This window comes from Eumetopias jubatus, unplaced genomic scaffold (genome assembly GCF_037043125.1).
Source record: "Eumetopias jubatus isolate StellerSeaLion01/CBP00866 unplaced genomic scaffold, mEumJub1_p1.0 scaffold_23, whole genome shotgun sequence".
Classification (NCBI taxonomy): domain Eukaryota; kingdom Metazoa; phylum Chordata; class Mammalia; order Carnivora; family Otariidae; genus Eumetopias; species Eumetopias jubatus.
Window position 1 is genome coordinate 1,203,857 of NW_028274829.1, and position 18,099 is coordinate 1,221,955.

The 18,099-nt window shown below is 36.8% G+C and overlaps 1 protein-coding gene across 10 annotated transcripts in view; it reads right to left on the reverse strand.

Annotated features, from left to right (window-relative positions):
• LOC148162067 (zinc finger X-chromosomal protein-like) overlaps positions 1–18,099 on the reverse strand; it is a 54,697-nt gene that overhangs the window by 28,156 nt on the left and 8,442 nt on the right. Inside the window, exon 1 of one of the 10 annotated variants that reach the window (XM_088020307.1) lies at positions 16,373–16,524. The exons of the other annotated variants lie outside the window; for them this stretch is intronic. The gene's annotated coding sequence lies outside the window, so the exon portion shown is untranslated. Of the gene's footprint in view, positions 1–16,372; positions 16,525–18,099 lie in introns of those variants that run through there. 10 annotated transcript variants of the gene reach the window in all.

Consider the following 18,099-nt stretch of genomic DNA (forward strand, 5'->3'; position numbering starts at 1 on the left):
GAAAGATCAATCAGTACACTGCAAAGTACAACAGTTCTGAAGACAAAATAAATGAAAGATATGGGATGCCTGGTGGCTCAGTTAGTTAAGTGTTTGACTTCAGCTCAGGTCATGATCTCAGGGTCTGGGATCAAGCCCCATGTTGAGGCCCAAGTCAGGCTCCACGCTGGGCATGGAGTGTGCTTCTCCCTCTCCCTGCACCCCTCCCCCTGGCTCATGTTCTCTCTCAAATGAATAAATAAAATCTTAAAAAAAAAAGGAAAGATATGTGTTAATGGATAGGAAGAATTAAATTGCAAAATGTCTATATGGCCCAAAGCTATCTTCAGATTCAATGAAATTCATATTAAAATTCCAATGGTATTTGTCACAGTAACAGAAAAAACAATATTGAAATTTCTATGGAATCACTAAAGAATCAAGAGGCCAGAAAGCAACCTACACGTATACGTTCAAATAACACTGTACAAGGAACCAGCAATACTCCATAGGGTAAGGACAGTCTCTTCAATAAATACTGTTGACAGAACTAGATGATCACACGCCAGGAGTGAAACAGAACTCCTATCTTATACCATTTCCAAAAATTAACTTGAAATGGATTAAGGACTTAAATATAAGTCCTCAAATCCTAAAACTTCTAGAGGAAAATACAAAAGTACACCGACAATGGTCTCTGACACTGGCCTTGGCAATGATGTTTTGGATATGACAAAAAAAGCAAAAATAAACAAATAGGATATATGAAACTAAAAAGCTTCTACATCAGCCTCTGAACATGAAACGGCAACCTATGGAATTGGAGAAAATATTTGCAAATAAAAATCTGATAAGGACGTATATCCAAATACATATAAATATTTAAATAGATAAAAATAAATATATAAATATCCAACATATAAAGAACTCATACTATTCAAAAGTAAAAATTACCCAAATAAAACACTCTAACTGAAAAAAAGGCAAAGAAACTAAACTGACATTAAAGACACACAAGTGGTACATGAAAATATGTACATCATCACCAGTGAGGCAAATGGAAATAGAAACCACAATGAGATAATCCCCTCATATCTGTTAGAATGGCTGTTACCAAAAAGAACAGAGATGATTAGTGTTGACAGGGATATGGAGGTAAGGAAACACTCCTTGTACACTGTAGTAGGAACGCAAACTGGTATAACCACTATGGAAAACAGTATGCGGGCTCCTCAAAAGTTAAAATTACCATATGATCCGAAAATCCAAATCTGGGGGTACATATATATCCAAAAGAAATGAGATCATATATAGAAAAGATACCTGCTGCTTTTACATTAAACTGTTATTCACAACAGCCCAGATACCTAAGTGTCCCTCAATGGGTAAATAGACAAAATGTGAGGTGTATATATAGTCAATGGAATGTCATTCAGTCATGAAAAGGAAGGAAAACCTGTCAACCGTAACATGGATGGACTCTGAGGAAAGTTACTGAAAGTATTAATGTTCTCATCACAAATTTAAAAATCACAAATTCATGTGATAAACATGAAAGTGTTAACTCATCTTACTAAGGTAATCGTTTCACAATATACATGTTATCAAGTTATCTCATTGTACACCTTAAACTGACAAAATTTTATGTCAATCACATTTCAATAAACCCAGAAGGTGGAGGGTTAAACCTGAAGAATAACATTTTTTTCCTCACTCATCCTCCTTCGCATTTCTACTAAATTTTGAGAGCTAATACCCTCAATTTTGAATTTTCTCCTTTCTCAGTTTAAATGACATCCTAGTTTTCTTCCCATTTTCTTATCTGTTGGCTACTCTGTCTCCCCTCCTCACTACTGCAGCTTGCCTAGTGTTGTGCAATCAGCTCTCTTTTCTTCTGCTTGCTCTTTATTCCCACGGTTTCAACTATTAGTGGCACAGAATCAAGGTAGGACCTAACACCAGACTGTCAGCTGAATATTTTCATTTGGATAAAACCCACCTTCCTCTTGACCAGAACAAGATGGCCTCTTCTTTCTTCCGTATCATTTGGAATGTCTGATCTTGTCTATTCCTTCTCCCACAACTTCTCGATTATATGTCCCTTTCTTTTATTTGTATGATCACTATTTAATCACAGATCCTTATTTCCTGATCCCTGGGGATGAAAATAACATCCCAAATGGCTTTGCTTGTTTCTGTCATTCCCACCAAAAAACAAAACAAAACAAAAAAACTAGAAATCTTATTACAAGAAAGGGTGATGGGTGAAAGCCAAACACTAAAGCATTCTGTAATCTGGCAGAAGACTAACCCTCCAAAACCACTATTTCTATCATGACATCTTCTACTTTGACATTTGTCATCCTAGATTCTCTGGGAGGTGAGATCTAATGAGGTGCTATGCCTATTCAACTGTCATCAACAGAGTCAATGAATGCACAAATATATAAAGATGATACTAATGTCAGTGACTTAAGGGTTCAGTAACAGTGACTGGTTCATATAACCAGCCATATATGCCACAGAAAACTGAACTGAAACCAAAAAAGGAAAGAAATTAGAGCTCACACAACTGAAAACTACCATTAACTGCTGGGTTGCAAGAGAGTTCACTCTACAAAGACAGCCAACTTACATCCTTCCAACTCTAAGAGTCAACTAAAATTTTGTATCATATGCATTTACTAATACATAGTTTAGCCTAAGAAAAGGGCTGCCTACTTGTACTATTTTTACTAACTTGACCATTCATTGTTCAACAATGCATTTGATGGGTAACTTTCCCCTGAAATAGTGAAAGAAAAAAAAAGCACAACAAAAAGTTTTTTATAACTTCAAAAATGATTACACCTTACTTTTAATAACCTTTCTTGAGTTAGAACTGCCACTTCCCTCCAATGATCAAGACTAAAACCATGTTCTTAAAGGGACATATAAGTGATACATGTATGTTCTACATGGTATATTCCAAAGTGGTCCCACAATTATAGAAATAAATGTACAAGAATTTGGTCTGATGATTTAAGTGAAATTACCAATGTCTTTACAGAAGAAACAAAACCTAGATATCAGCTGAATCTGAAGAAAAATAAACAGAACATATCAGAGAACCAAGAGTTTAAAACTAAGATGAACAAACCCGAATGTTCAGTCTGATTATCAAATACCCTGAAAATATTTTACCTTGAACCTAATATTTACTGCACACTCAGTGTAAGACTGCCTTCCTCCAACTGCAAGGATCATGATCTTGCAAATTCTGACACAAACTATGACTATAAAGATCAAGAGCTTCCTGAGAAAAATTCATAGTTGAAAAGTTTACAGACTGAAGGAAAATTAAGAGTTAGAGGGTACCCAGGAAGTACACAAAAATATTTTTCATTCTTTAAAAACCCAAAAAATAGGGGCGCCTGGGTGGGTCATTCGTTGGGTGTCTGCCTTCGGCTCAGGTCATGATCCCAGGGTCCTGGGATCAGCCCTGCATCAGGCTCCCTGCTCGGCGGGGAGCCTGCTTCTCCCTCTCCTACTCCCCCTGCTTGTGTTCCCTCTCTGGCTGTGCCTCTCTCTGTCAAATAAATAAATAAGAATCTTAAAAAAAAAAACAAAACAACCAAAAATACCATGCAAAGTCAAGAGTTTAGCAAGATTTCTTCTGTCATGGATAAAGATGATGTGATATATTTATATATACAATGGAATATTACTCAGCCATCAAAAGGTTGAAATCTTACCATTTACAATGATGTGGATAGAACTGGAGGATATTACGCTGAATGAAACAAGTCAATCAGAGAAAGACAATTACTGATTTCACTCATGTGGAATTTAAGAAACAAAAGAGACAATCATAGTGGAAGGGAGGGAAAAATAAAACAAGATGAAATCACAGAGGGGGAAAAACCATAAGAGACTCCTGTAACTTATTTATAATGATAGCTCATTGATTCCTAGACACTTTTTATGTTCTTTCTTCTGGGCAAGTTTCAATGTGCATTTGTCTAACACATTGTTTTTTATAAACCATATGCTTGCTAATACAGATGCAAAAATCGTTTTTCTAATGATCTCCCAAATTAATGTCTTTAACTTTAATCTAGGTTTCCCTCCTTGTTCAGAACACAAATTATACAAGGTAAGCAAAGTCCCTTAAGTTGCTGGAATTTAAAAGAGAAGTAAAACTGCCCATGATAGAATTTTTCATTGGAGAAAACTGTAAATGGTAAAAAGCTGAGCCAAGTAACAGCAAGCATTTTTTTTTATGATAGTAATAACTCTCCTTAGCAAAGCTTATTAGGAAGCAGCTAAATATACTGTTCTTGTTAAATCCAAACTTCATTTTTTTCCTGTGTGGGGTACGAAGAGACACAAAAAACTGTAACTATTAAACTAAACTAACTAGTTTAATAATAAACTAAAGGGGGAATTAAACGAAAGCACAAACATGAATTTTAAAGTAAAAAAGAAAAATAACTATAAAATTTTTAAATTGTTTATATAATATTATTTGTGATTCTATAGTAGTATAAGAAAATGAATTTTAAGATCTATTGGGAAATGCAAGCTACCACTATTAACCTAATAAAAGAAAATTCAAGCAATCATTAAAAAAAAAGTTACATTGGTACTGCTAGCATTTCAAACACCTTGAAACCAAATGGTTTCACAGGAGAATTTTTTTTTGCACAAGTTCCAAAAACACGTAATTCTAAAACTATAGGATGTATTCTACAGAATGAGAAAAAGCCTTTCACAATGCCTTCTACAAAACCAGGGCTCAAATCAAAACCTAACAAAATAATCCAAACCAATCCCAAACTCCATTACTTATGAAGCAGGTCCAATATCTGCAAATATGATTCACTACATGAAAGAGAATAACACACACACACACCCCTTGACAAAGTAAGGTTATTCAAGAAATGGAGCTAAACAGACTATATTAACAACTGAAAAAGAAAAACTATGATATTCTGAATAGATACTGAAAACTTAAAATTCAATATAGATTTTTTAAATTAAAAAAAAAACAAAATATGCATTCCAGTGGAATAAAGATAACAGTAAAAGTGTATCTGTGCAAATATAAAGAATTTCAAAACCAAACTCCCACAAAAGTGTTTCTACAATACAAATCAGCTCACATCAATGAATATTGTTAGTATTCTCAAGCAGAACATTATGTGTTAAACTTACAGAGAAAACACTACATTCTCATAATATAGTCAGAAATAAAACACAGATGCCCTTAACACTACTGCATTTTAACACTGGAAACTGCTAACCAATGGAATAGGTAAGATAAACAAATCCATGATTATAGTCAAACTTCTAATTTAGGTACAATATAGCCAGGAAATCCAGAAGAATCACCTGAAGATCTATCATAGGTTCATAAAAGTGTATGTGTTGAGTATACTAGTACAAAACTAATTCAATTATGGACAGTAACTTTTTTTATGTAACAATGGAATATCCCGCTGGCCATATTAAATGAAATGCAAGATTCTTTTTAAAAGACAAATAGGGGTGCCTGGCTGGCTCAGTTGTTAAGTATCTGCCTTCAGCTCCGGTCATGATCCCAGGGTCCTGGGATAAAGTCCTGCCATCAGGCTCCTTGCTCTGTGGGTACCTGCTTCTCCCTCTGCCTCTGCTCCTCCCCTGCTCATGCCTCCAGGCGTGCTCTCTTTCTCTCCCCAATAAATAAAATCTTAAAAAAAAGACAAATGAATAATTATCTTGCTCTTGGAAACATTAGGGGAATGTCAATTTCCCCTACATTAACCTCTGCATTCAATTAAAATCTTATCAAATTACACTCATACATCTGTATCTCACTGGAATATTTACATACTGGCACCAAAGAATGTACATATATGTTTTACAAGGGTATTCTGTGAAACTGCCAACAACTGTAAAGAACCTAAATGGTAATCAGTATCAGAATAGAACTGTTAATTATGGAATATTTATATAACTGATTATACATAATTAAAAAGAATGAATATACATAATTAGAAAGAATGAATAACTACCATATGCAATTTCATGGATGTAACATGGACGTCACAGACAAAATCTTGCTCTAAAAGCCATACCCAAAAAATACGTATTATGACAATTCATTTAAAGTTCACAAACTAGCAATGGTGATAGAAGAACAGTGGTTCCTTCTTGGAAAAAGTGAAGTAACTGGCTGGAAAGAGGACATATGGGAGGCTTCTGGGTAACTGGTAACATCTCTTTAGAAATCAGGGTAATAGGACAGGGGTGCCTGGCTGGCTCGATTGGTAGAGCATGCAACTCTTGATCTCAGGGTTATGAGTTCAAGTCCCATGCTGGAGGTAGAGATTACTTAAAAAGAAAAATCAGGATAATGGTTAGTCACATGAGTGTATGTGTGTGTTACTGAATGTAAATACCAAAGAAATTCCTTAAAAAGGTGTTTACTACCTTAACATGCCAAACGAGTAAGTCCTCAAGTTAACTAATTCTGCATTTTATTTAACTACCTCTACATCTTACCATTAAGATTAATGATTCTTGGAAGGGCTACTTCTCTCTAGTAAATAGAAATCATTAAGAGACATTAATATCCTATTAGAATTTTGAAAAAATAACTTTTTAAAAAATTTTTATTTATTTAGTTGACAGAGACAGCAAGAAAGGGAACACAAGCAGGAGGAGTGGAAGAGGGAGAAGCAGGCTTCCTGCCCAGCAGACAGCCTGATGCAGGGCTCGATCCCAGGATCCTGGAATCACAGCCTGAGCCGAACGCAGACGCTTAACAACTGAGCCACCCAGATGCCCCGAAAAAAAAAATAATTTCTATAATTTGCTTTTTAATTAGATGTAGTTTGTTATGGGATATGGTATTACTACTGCTTACATTTTTCTCAATATTTTATTATACAATGCTGTAATAAACTCAGCACATTTAGTGTTTTCTTATTGTTGCTTATATGCTGGCAGATATTTCCCAAGAAAATATGAGTTAGGTAATGTGAATCAGAATATTTAGTACATGTAAAAACTAAATATTATTAATAGCTGCTCTCTACATAAGGCTGTTAACAATTTATATGCTTTACATGCTTTTACCAGTAAAAGTACCTATTTTCCCTAACACCTAATAAGCACTGGAAATTATTAATACTTTAAAATTTTCCAATTTTACTGAAAAAAAATGAGCATTTCTAACCCCCTTCAATTTCTGTTAATAGTGTGTGTAGGCGTTTTATACATCTATTAAGTTTTAGCTCACTTATTTTTAAAGAGCTACAGGTATGTATCTTTACCTGCCACATTATTTAAATTCCTTTTTTAAAAGACCGTTTGGGATTGATGGGAATTGCCTTAGTCAATCATTTTGGGGAGAATTCTTACAACCTACTCTTCTTTAATTTATGAATCCTTAAAATTAACATATGTTTAAAAGAAAAGTCTTAGAGATTATTTTGTTTTCTTAAAGTACTGAATGTCTTCCAAGCTAAAGTTAGAAATCAAAGTCCAGTGTGAACACTTGAATCCATGCTTACTTTAACCTATTCTGCTCCATCCTTAAACAAGCTATGACTTATTAGATGCCAAAAATTAAACAAAGTAAATTATCTCATTTAATCTTTACACAAAGGAATAGATTATCAAGCCCATTTTTCTAATTAAGGAAAATGAAGCTTAAAAAGCTAAAAGTACATACACTTTTTTTTTGCTCTTCTACCCTTTTAATGCCCTAATTCTCTAGTTTTAAGTCCTTCTTAGTATCTTCTGAAGCCTATTTTAAATTGTTTGAACTTTCATGATCTGAGTCTCAAGTTTTAATGGCTGCAAAAAAAAGTCTTATAATGATATATTTAATGTGCCAGTGGTCGCTCAAATGATACGTGTGCATGTCATGGGGACGTAGAAAGTCAAAAAGTGGAACTGTTGTTTATATATATTTTTTATTTTTTTAAGATTTATTCTTAAGTAATCTCTACAGCCAACATGGAGCTCAAATTCATAACCCTGATGTCAAGAGTCTCACATTCCACTGACTGAGCCAGCCAGGCACCCCAAAACTGTTTATATATTTTTAAATCTCAACTGTTAAAATGTCTCTGTTGAACATATTTAAAAATATAAATGGCTTAACAAATGGTGAACAAGAAAAATTGCTTATAGTTCACTCAAGCTAATGAACATTTCTCCCTGATAAACTATTCCATTCAACACGTCTGTTAAATCAGTCTAACTGATAAATTCCTTAAACATAATAACAATACAAAATAAGTATCAAGCAATTATATTTTAAGGCAAAAATGTAAATGCACAAAAAATGTATAAAATGTTGGTAAAAGTGAGAAAGAAATGTTCATTTTTGGTCATAGCCAATGACTTACTAATAAAAATCTTCAACAAATTCCAATAAAAGAAAAAATCCACAGGCTCCTGAGCAGCTCAGGCATTAAGCATGTCTGCCTTCAGCTTTGGTCATGATCCCAGGGTCCTGGGATTACCACATCGGGCTCCCTGCTTGGTGTGAAGTCTACTTCTTCCTCTCCTACTCCCCCTGCTTGTGTACGTGCTCTCGCTTTCTCTCTCCCTGTCAAATAAATCAATCTCAAAAAAAAAAAAAATCCACAAGAATGAGATTTTTTCAAGAGAATTACGTGATAGTAAACCTAGCAAAAGGCCTTAGAAACCTGATCATATCCCGAATATAGTCTCCTTATGATCATGCTGTGCAATTACAGTGAAAATACCGTACTATGTGATATCAAACAATTATGTGAAAAATCATGCCAAAATACAACCCAGCACTTAATCCATTTTCTTCAGATTTAGTTCACCTATCAGAATTATAACTAAACCTGGATTTTAAAAAATGAAAGTGTAATTTAATAACTTTTATTTCATTCACAGATAACATACCAAGCTATTTTGTCACTACATATTGCAAAATCATCCTAGTTTTCCATAGTCCAGCCTTCTTCCATATAAAACACCAGAAAATATTAAATAAGATGTCTTATTTTATAATGTATACATTTAGCTTCTATTTATCTAGTTTTCCTCTAATATTTAACTAATTTTAATTCTGTTCATTTTAAGTCTTAGTCATCTTTTCTTCTCATTCATACCTCATCTGATCTTTTCATTATTTGGTACAATTAATTTTTAAACTTCCTTTTTTCCTGGCCACAAACCCCTCCCCTCCTTTAAGATTTTATTTATTTTGAGAGAGAGAGCGAGAGCGAGCATAAATACAAGCCAGGGTAGGAGGGTGAGAAAAAGTCTCAAGCAGACTCCATACTTCCTGCAAAGCTTGGGGGGGGGCGGTTGAGCTCAGGAGCCTGAGATCATGACCTGAGCCAAAATCAGAGTCAGATGCTTAACAGACTGAGCCAACCAGGTGCCCCACAAAACCCTATCTTTAAATGGAAGGTTAAAGACCTTCCACTGCCTGAAATGAAATTAAGCATGTTTAATATTAAACATAGAACTAAATGAACAGAAAAAGAAACAAATAATTCATAAGGCAGTGTTTAAAAAGGTGAGATAATTCGAAAAACAAATCAGTAAAAGAGATGGGAACAAAAATGAAATGTAAGGCAAGTAGAAAATTCAAAATATAACACTGTCAAGAGATTTAAAATCTAAATAGGTAAGAGATTAAACACATCTGTTAAATGATCATCTCTCCTTGGATTATATAAAAAGGCTCCTTCTACACTATTTATCGTAGAATTAAACAAAAAAACTTTACATGCTATTTATTTTATAAGTGTCTATGCTCTTTAAGAAGTAATCTAAAACATAACACAGGAAAAAAAACAGGAAAGAAAAAGAAGGCACAAATTAATAACAAAAAATCAGGAAGTTATATTATTAAACAAAATAGACTTATGACAAGAAGCATTAACCAGTACTGAAATATATTCATTTCTTAATGTTGTAAGGGAAACATTATCACTAAGAGGTAAAAGTCCTGGTATATGCATGTAGCTGGCATGATTCTTAATCTCGGGGTTGTGAATTCAAGACACACTTTGGGTGCAGAGCTTTCTTTAAAAAAAAAAAAAGAAAGAAAGGTTAAGGTTAAAGAGGTTAAAAGAGGTGTGAACCGACATACCCAAGAATATAACTTAACAAATAAATCCGTAAGTTTGAAAAGAGAGGAAAAAAACCCTTCTGGATAATGCAAGGGTAGTAAGGAAAATTATTATGGAAAACATATTATATTTAAAACTGAGCAATAACAAAATCCCATTTCATGTCAAAAATCAAGAGTATTCAGCTACAATTTAGAGGAAAATTTACTTTTCCATGAACCTACTGTAAAAATAGATAACAAATACACACATACACAACATTTAAAAGGAATGGCAGAATAAACTCAAATAATCCAAAAGGAAACAATGATATACTAAGCAGGAAGGATCAATAAACACATTATTTGAAAACTCCAATCAAATAAGGGCATTAGTAGCAACGCTTTTAATTAAAAAAAACTAATATTAAAGATTTTTAAAATCATGACAAACCTATAAACTCTTACTCTTGTAAATGCATTCTTCTCAAAAAGCTTAAATTCTAAGTAACAAAAACAAATTCAAGAAGAAAAGCTAGACTTATCACAAAGAAACTAATAAATGAACTGTCAAAACTCTACTCGCAAAGAGATATGAGGTCTTCCAATAAAGAGCTAATCCGTTACCAAATAACCTGTTTTAGGAAAAATAACCCAATTAATCTTATGAGTTTAAAATAACTTGTTATCAAAATAAATGAATAAAAAGAACTGATTGAGAAAGGGATGTTTTAGGACAACAATGTGATATAAATGCTAAATGTCCAGGTATTCAGGAGTATTTAAAGTCAGAAAAGAGGGGCGCCTGGGTGGTTCATTAGGTTAAGTGTCTGCCTTCAGCTGGGGTCATGATCCCAGCGTTATGAGCTTGAGTCCCACATCGGGCTCCCTGCTCAGAGGGGAGTCTGCTTCTCCCTCTGACCCTCTTCCCTCTCGTGCTCTCTCTCATTCTCTCTCTCTCAAATAAATAAAATCTTTAAAATAAAAATAAAAATAAAATCTTAAAAAAAGTCTTCCTTTAAAAAAATAAAAATAAAATTAGAAAGTCAGAAAAGATTTTCTAATAAAATTCAGCACGTTAACACATTAAAGGAAAAAAAACACATGCATCCAAAATATCCCCAAAGTTAACTCCTCCTTATGACAAAAAAATTCTTGCACTATAAATAGAACTTAAAGAATACACACCCCAAAAAACACAATAGCAGTATTTAAAGTTAAAATATTGAAAGTACTTTTTTAAACCATTAGAAAATTAAAACACGAATCTTACCATCATTATCCACATAAAGTATCAACTATAAAAAACGCAAAGGAAACACATTAACTAGCGTTACTATTGCATTTCACTGATTCTAAAGATACTCCCAATTATTAAGTGAGCCATTACTTTACATACCAGTAAAAAAATAAAAAAACACTGCCAAGTAAGTAAAATATGTTAATTATCGTTTTAAATTTTGTTTTATACTAAATGGGAAAAATTTTGACTTAGACACAATTTACATAGAAAAACAAAACCGGGGGGCGCCTCGGTGGCTCAGATAGTTAAACGTCTGCCTTCAGCTCAGGTCATGATCCCAGGGTCCTGGGATCGAGCCCACATCGGGCTCCTGCATCTCCCTCTCCTTCTGCCTCTTTCCCTGCTTACGCTCTCTTTCTCTTTCTGTGTATCTCTGTGTCTAAAATGAATAAATAAAATCCTAAAAACAAAACAAAACAAAACCAGGGCGCCTGGGTGGCTCAGTCATTAAGCGTCCGCCTTCGGCTCAGGTCCTGATCCCAGGGTCCTGGGATTGAGCCCCACCCACATTGGGCTCCCTGCTCCACGGAGAGCCTGCTTCTCCTCCCACTCCCCCTGCTTGTGTTCCCTCTCTCGCTGTGTCTCTGTCAACTAAATAAATAAAAATCTTAAAAAACAAATTCCTTTATTAAAAAAATAAAGAAACTGCTTTAGAGTAACACATTTAGGGTGCCACTCTGGCTCATTTTCCTAACAATCAGAACTGTTGAATATGTATGTCTAACAACTGTTCTTTTTTTTTTTTTTTTTAAAGATTTTATTTATTTGAGAGAGAGAATGAGATAGAGAGAGAGAGCATAAGGAGGGAGAGGGTCTGAGGGAGAAGCAGACTCCCTGCTGAGCAGGGAGCCCGATGCGGGACTCGATCCTGGGACTCCAGGATCATGACCTGAGCTGAAGGCAGTCGCTTAACCAACTGAGCCACCCAGGCATCCCCTAACAACTGTTCTCTTGATAAGAGTGTTGAGGATGAAGCATGTCTTTATTATCTATAGAATCTTCTTTCAAGTTAATGACATCCACTTTGCTAATTTTGATGCTGGCACTTTGTGATGAAAGTCCTTTCACGTTTTTGCTAAAGTAAGAAGCTTCAATTCAAATCTGGAAAATTTGCAATAAAGAGACAGTCAACATATGACCAAGTATGTTGTGACTAAACTATGAGTCAAACCAGCCTCTGACTGCTTTAAAACTTCTTTCGACTCTTCCCAGGGCAATTTATTCTACCTCGCGTTGTACTGTTTGACAAGTATTAACAGCATATGAAGTATCCTACAGAGGATTAACTCATTTGATCTGATACAAAATGCACAGTTCATGAATACTGCAGGCATGACTAATAAAAATCTTAAAAAAATAGCACTTATTAAAAAAAAAGATTTGAACCTCAAAAACAGAAAAAAAAAATAATTCCAGGTGGATTAATAACCTAAATATAAAAAAGCAAACTTTAAAACCTGAATAAAAAAAATACAGGGGTGCCTGGCTGGCTCAATCAGTAGAGCATATGACTCTTTATTTAGGAGTTTTAAGTTCCAGTCCCACACTGGGTGTAGAGATTACTAAAAAATAACATCAAGATGGAAGGGGAAGGGAGGAAGGAAATAAGTCATTATCATCAACATAATATTTGCTTTAAGTACTGCCAAATTAAAAATTAAGTCTTTTAGAAAGAGGGGAAGATGGGAGTAGAATAGAAGGACTCTAGACTCATGCAGTCACATGAACACAACTAGATAACTATCAAATTATCCTAAATACCCCAGAAATTGATCTGAAGACTCCACAGCTAAAGGCAGAGAAGAGGCCACACTGAAGGTAATTCTTCAGATGTGGTATAGGGAAGAAGGATATGGTGCCACCAGCAATTGACCTGAAAAGCAAAAGGGAATGAATTTTATGAGTTCTTGGAACGAACTTAAAGCCTGGGGCACACGAAAGTTAGTTGCTCATCTCAGAGCATGTCCCAAAGAGGCAGCTTTCACAGGGAGACCCTCCCTCAGAACAAAGGATCTAGCGGGGACCATTTCCCTTCCCTGCCCCTCAGAATAAGAACAGGGCCACCTGTGGTAAACAGCACAGAGCAGACACTTGCTTTACCTAACATGCCTACACCAAACCCTGCCCTACTCATGCCACAGTACAGAAGAACCACCCTTCCCAGTCTCCCTTGCCTCAGTACCAATGTGGCGGCCCTTCCCCAGAAGACCAGCCCAAACCACAGCATCTGGCCACCTGGAGTTTTGTGAGGCTTCGGATCCAGCAGCAGTGGCAAAGGTCTCATTTCACAAGCCGACCAGAGCACACCTAGTTAAAATTCACCACATTCTGGCCAGGGACCAAACACTGCCCACAGCAGGCAAGAAGAGCCTCTGCAGACAACTGGTCTGGAGGACAGAAGAGCCAAAACAACAGAAAGCACACACAGCAGAAACACACCCTGAAGCACCAGGCCTGGGGAATAGGGAACACTACCTGGCAGGGCACTACAGGACCTCTTCATAAAACCCTTACCCTCAAGAACAAGAGACATGGATGACTTTCACAACACAGAAAAAGGTACAGAGACTTAGACAAAACAAGTCAGAGGAATCTATCCCAAATGAAAGATGAGGTCAAAGCTGCTACCAGAGATACAAGTTAAACAGATGTAAGTAACATGCCTGATAAAAAATATAAACCCAATGATCAAAAAGGATACTCACTGGACTTGAGAGAGTGGGGGACATCAGTGAGACCATCAACATAGAGATAAGGAATAACTTAGCAAAGATAAAGGACTCAATAAACAAAATGAGAAACACACTTAAGGGAATGAACAGCAGGCTGGAAGAAGCAGAGAAACAAATCAGTGACCTAGAAGACAGAGTAATAGAAAGTAATCAAACTGAACGAAAGAGAAAAAAAAAGAATTATGCAAAATGAGAGAAGCCTTAGGGAACTTAGTGACTCCATCAAATATACTGATACCTGTTTTATAGGCCTTCCAGAAGAAGAAACAAAAAATGGGGCAGAGAATTTATGGGAAGAAATAAAAGCTGAAAACTTCCCTAATCTGGGGAAGGAAACATATGCAGATCCAGGAGGCACAGAGATCCCAAAACAAAATCAAGAAAAGCAGATCCATATCAAGACATACTGTGATTAAAATGACAAAAAACAGTAATAAAGAAAAAATACGAAAAGCAGCAAAAGAAAATAATCACATACAAAGGAAACCCCTTAAGATTACCAACAGGTTTTTTAGCAGAAATTTTCCAAGCCAGGAGACAGTGCCATGACATATTCAAAGGGCTGACTGAGAAAAACTTACAGCCAAAAATACTCTATCCAGCAAAGATATCATTCAGAACAGAGTTTCCCAACAACTAAAGGAGTTTGGGACCACTAAACCAGTCCTGAAAGCAGTATTAAAGGGACTCTTTAATAAAGTCTCTAAAGGACTCTAAAAAAAGACCAAAAATGACATAAGGAGGGTAGGAAACTCAAAAACAGCAAAAATGAACACTTCTATTAAAAAATCAGGGGCGCCTGGGTGGCTCAGTTGGTTAAGCGACTGCCTTCGGTTCAGGTCATGATCCTGGAGTCCCGGGATCGAGTCCCGCATCGGGCTCCCTGCTCGGCGGGGAGTCTGCTTCTCCCTCTGACCCTCTTCCCTCTCGTGCTCTCTATCTCTTATTCTCTCTCAAGTAAATAAATAAAATCTTTAAAAAAATAAAAAAATAAAAAATCAGTCAAGAAACTCACAAAATCAAAGAATGTAAAATAGGACAGCATATAACAAAAACATGGAGAGAAAAGGTATAAATGGGTTCAAACCTAAATGAGCATCAACTTAATATAGACTGCTATATGCACAAGAGGCAAATACAAACCTAATGGTAACCACAAATCAAACACCACTAATACAAAAAGAGTAAGAAAAAACCAAGCTATATCACTAAAGCCAGCAAACCATGAAAGACAAGATCAGAGAAAACCTTCAGAAACAACCAAGAAACAATAAAATGGCAATACATATCTATCAATAATTACTTTCAATGTAAATCTACTAAAAACACATAGGCTAAAGGAATGAGTTTAAAAAACAAGACCTGAGGTGCCTGGGTGGCTCAGTTGGTTGGACATCTGACCTCAGGTCAGGTCTTGATAGCAGGATCATGAGTTTAAGACCTGTGTTGGGCTCCACATTGCTGGGGGTCAGGGGGAAGGGGAGAGACCCACCTACAAAAGACTGCCATGCTGCCTACAAAAGACTCCTTTCTGACCAAAAGACACCTGTAGATTGAAAGTGAGGGGAAGAGGGGTGCTTGTGTGGCTCAGTTAAGTGACCAACTCTTGATTTTGGCTCAGGTGGTCATGTCTGTTGTGAGATCTAGCCCTGTGACAGGCTCCACGCTAAGCATTAAGCCTGCTTAAGATTCTCGCTCTCCCGGGCGCCTGGGTGGCTCAGCTGGGTAAGTGACTGCCTTCGGCTCATGTCATGATCCTGGAGTCCTGGGATCGAGTCCCATATGGGGCTCCCTGCTCAGCAGGGAGTCTGCTTCTCCCTCTCTCCCCTCCTGTGCTCTCTCTCAAATAAATCTTAAAAAAAAAAAAAAAAATTCTCTCTCTCCTTCTGCCCCACCCCTGCTCCCATGCTCTCCTTAAAGAGAAAAAAAAAAAGTGATGGGAGGGAGAAACATCCATCATGCAAATGGATGTCAAAAAGAACCAGTGTAGGGGCACCTGGGTATCTCAGATGGTTAAGCATACAACTCTTGTTTTGGGCTCAGGTCTGAGACTGAGCCCCACTTCGGGCTCCTTGCTCAGGGCCGACTGTTTCTCCCCCTCTCCCTCTGCTTGCACTCTCTCTCTCTCTCAAATAAATAAAACCTTCCCCCCCCAACAAAGCTGGTATAGCAATACTTGTATCTGAAAAACTAGACTTTAAAACAAAGACTGTAACAAAAAATGAAGAAGAGCACTATATAATCATAAGGTAGACATTCCATCAAGATGTAACAATTTAGGCGCACCTGGGTGGCTCAGTCCTTAAGCATCTGCTTCTACTCAGGTCGTGATCTCAGGGTCCTGGGACAGAGCCCCGCATGGGGCTCCCTGCTCAGCGGAAAGCCTGCTTCTCCCTCTCCCACTTCCCCTGCTTGTGTTCCCTCTCTCATTGTATCTCTCTCTGTCAAATAAATAAAATCTTGGGGCACCTGGGTGGCTCAGTCGTTAGGTCTGCCTTCGGCTTGAGTCATGATCCCAGAGTCCTGGGATCGAGCCCCACATCGGGCTCCCTGCTCCGCGGGAAGCCTGCTTCTCCCTCTCCCACTCCCCGCTTGTGTTCCCTCTCTCACTGTCTTTGTCAAATGAATTAAAAAATATATATATATATATATCTTTAAAAAAATAAAAATAAAATAAAATCTTAAAAAGAGGGGGGCTGAGTGGCTCAGTCGTGAAGCCTCTGCCTTCAGCTCAGGTCATGGTCCCAGGGTCCTGGGATCAAGCCCCACATTGGGCTCCCTGCTCAGCGGGGAGTCTGCTTCTCCCTCTCCTATCCCCGTTTGTGTTCCCTCTCTCGCTGTGTCGCTCTCTGTCAAATAAATAAATAAATACAATCTTTAAAAAAAGAGAGATTAGGGCGCCTGGGTGGCTCAGTTGATTAAGTGACTGCCTTCGGCTCAGGTGATGATCCTGAAGTCCCAGGATAGAGTCCCACATCAGGCTCTCTGCTCAGCGGGGAGTCTGCTTCTCCCTCTCCCGCTCCCTCCTCTTGTGCTCTCTCTCTCTCTCTCAAATAATAAAATCTTTAAAAAAGAGAGAGAGAGATCAAATTAGAGTGGAGAAATAAAACCAACACCAAGAAATACAAACAATTATAAGGGTATATTATGAAAAACTATACACCAACACATCGGACAACATAGAAAAAACGGAGAAATACAGAGTAACATACAGCCAGGAAGCTGAAACAGAAATAGAAAATTTGAACAGACCGATTATCAGCAAAGAAAATGAATCTTAACAGATATATTAATAACATTAACCAAAAAACCCCCAACAAAAATCCAAGCCCAGGTGGTTGCACAGGTGAATTCTACCAAACGTTTAAAGAATTAATACTTCTCAAACTATTCCAGAAAATAGGGGTGCCTGGGTGACTCAGTCAGTTAAGCATTTGACTTTAGCTCAGGTCATAATCTCAGGGTCCTGGGATCAAGCCCTGCTTTAGGCTCCTCCCTCAGTGAGGAGTCGTCGTCTTCCTCTTTCTCCCTCCACCCCTCCCTCTGCTCATGCTCACTCTCAAAAAAATAAAATCTTAAAAAACAAAACAAAACAACTATTCCAAGAAATAAGAGGAAGGAAAAGTTCCAAATTCATTGAGTCCAGCATTACCCAAAATCAGATAAAGACACCACTAAAAAAAAAAGTACAAGCCAATACCTCTGATGAACAAAGATGCAAAAATTCTCAACAAAACACTATGAAAATAAATCCAACAACACAATAAAAAAACCATCCACTACAATCAAGGGGGATTTATTCCTGGGTTTCAACGGTGGATCTGTATTTGCAAATCAATCAACATTATACACCACATCAATAAGGGAAAGAACAACCATATGTTCATTTCAAAAGACACAGATAAAGCTACTGACAAAGTACATCCATTCATGATAAAAACCACCAACAAAGTGGGTTAAAAGGGAACATACCTCACCATCATAAAGGCCATATGAATGACCCACAGCTAATA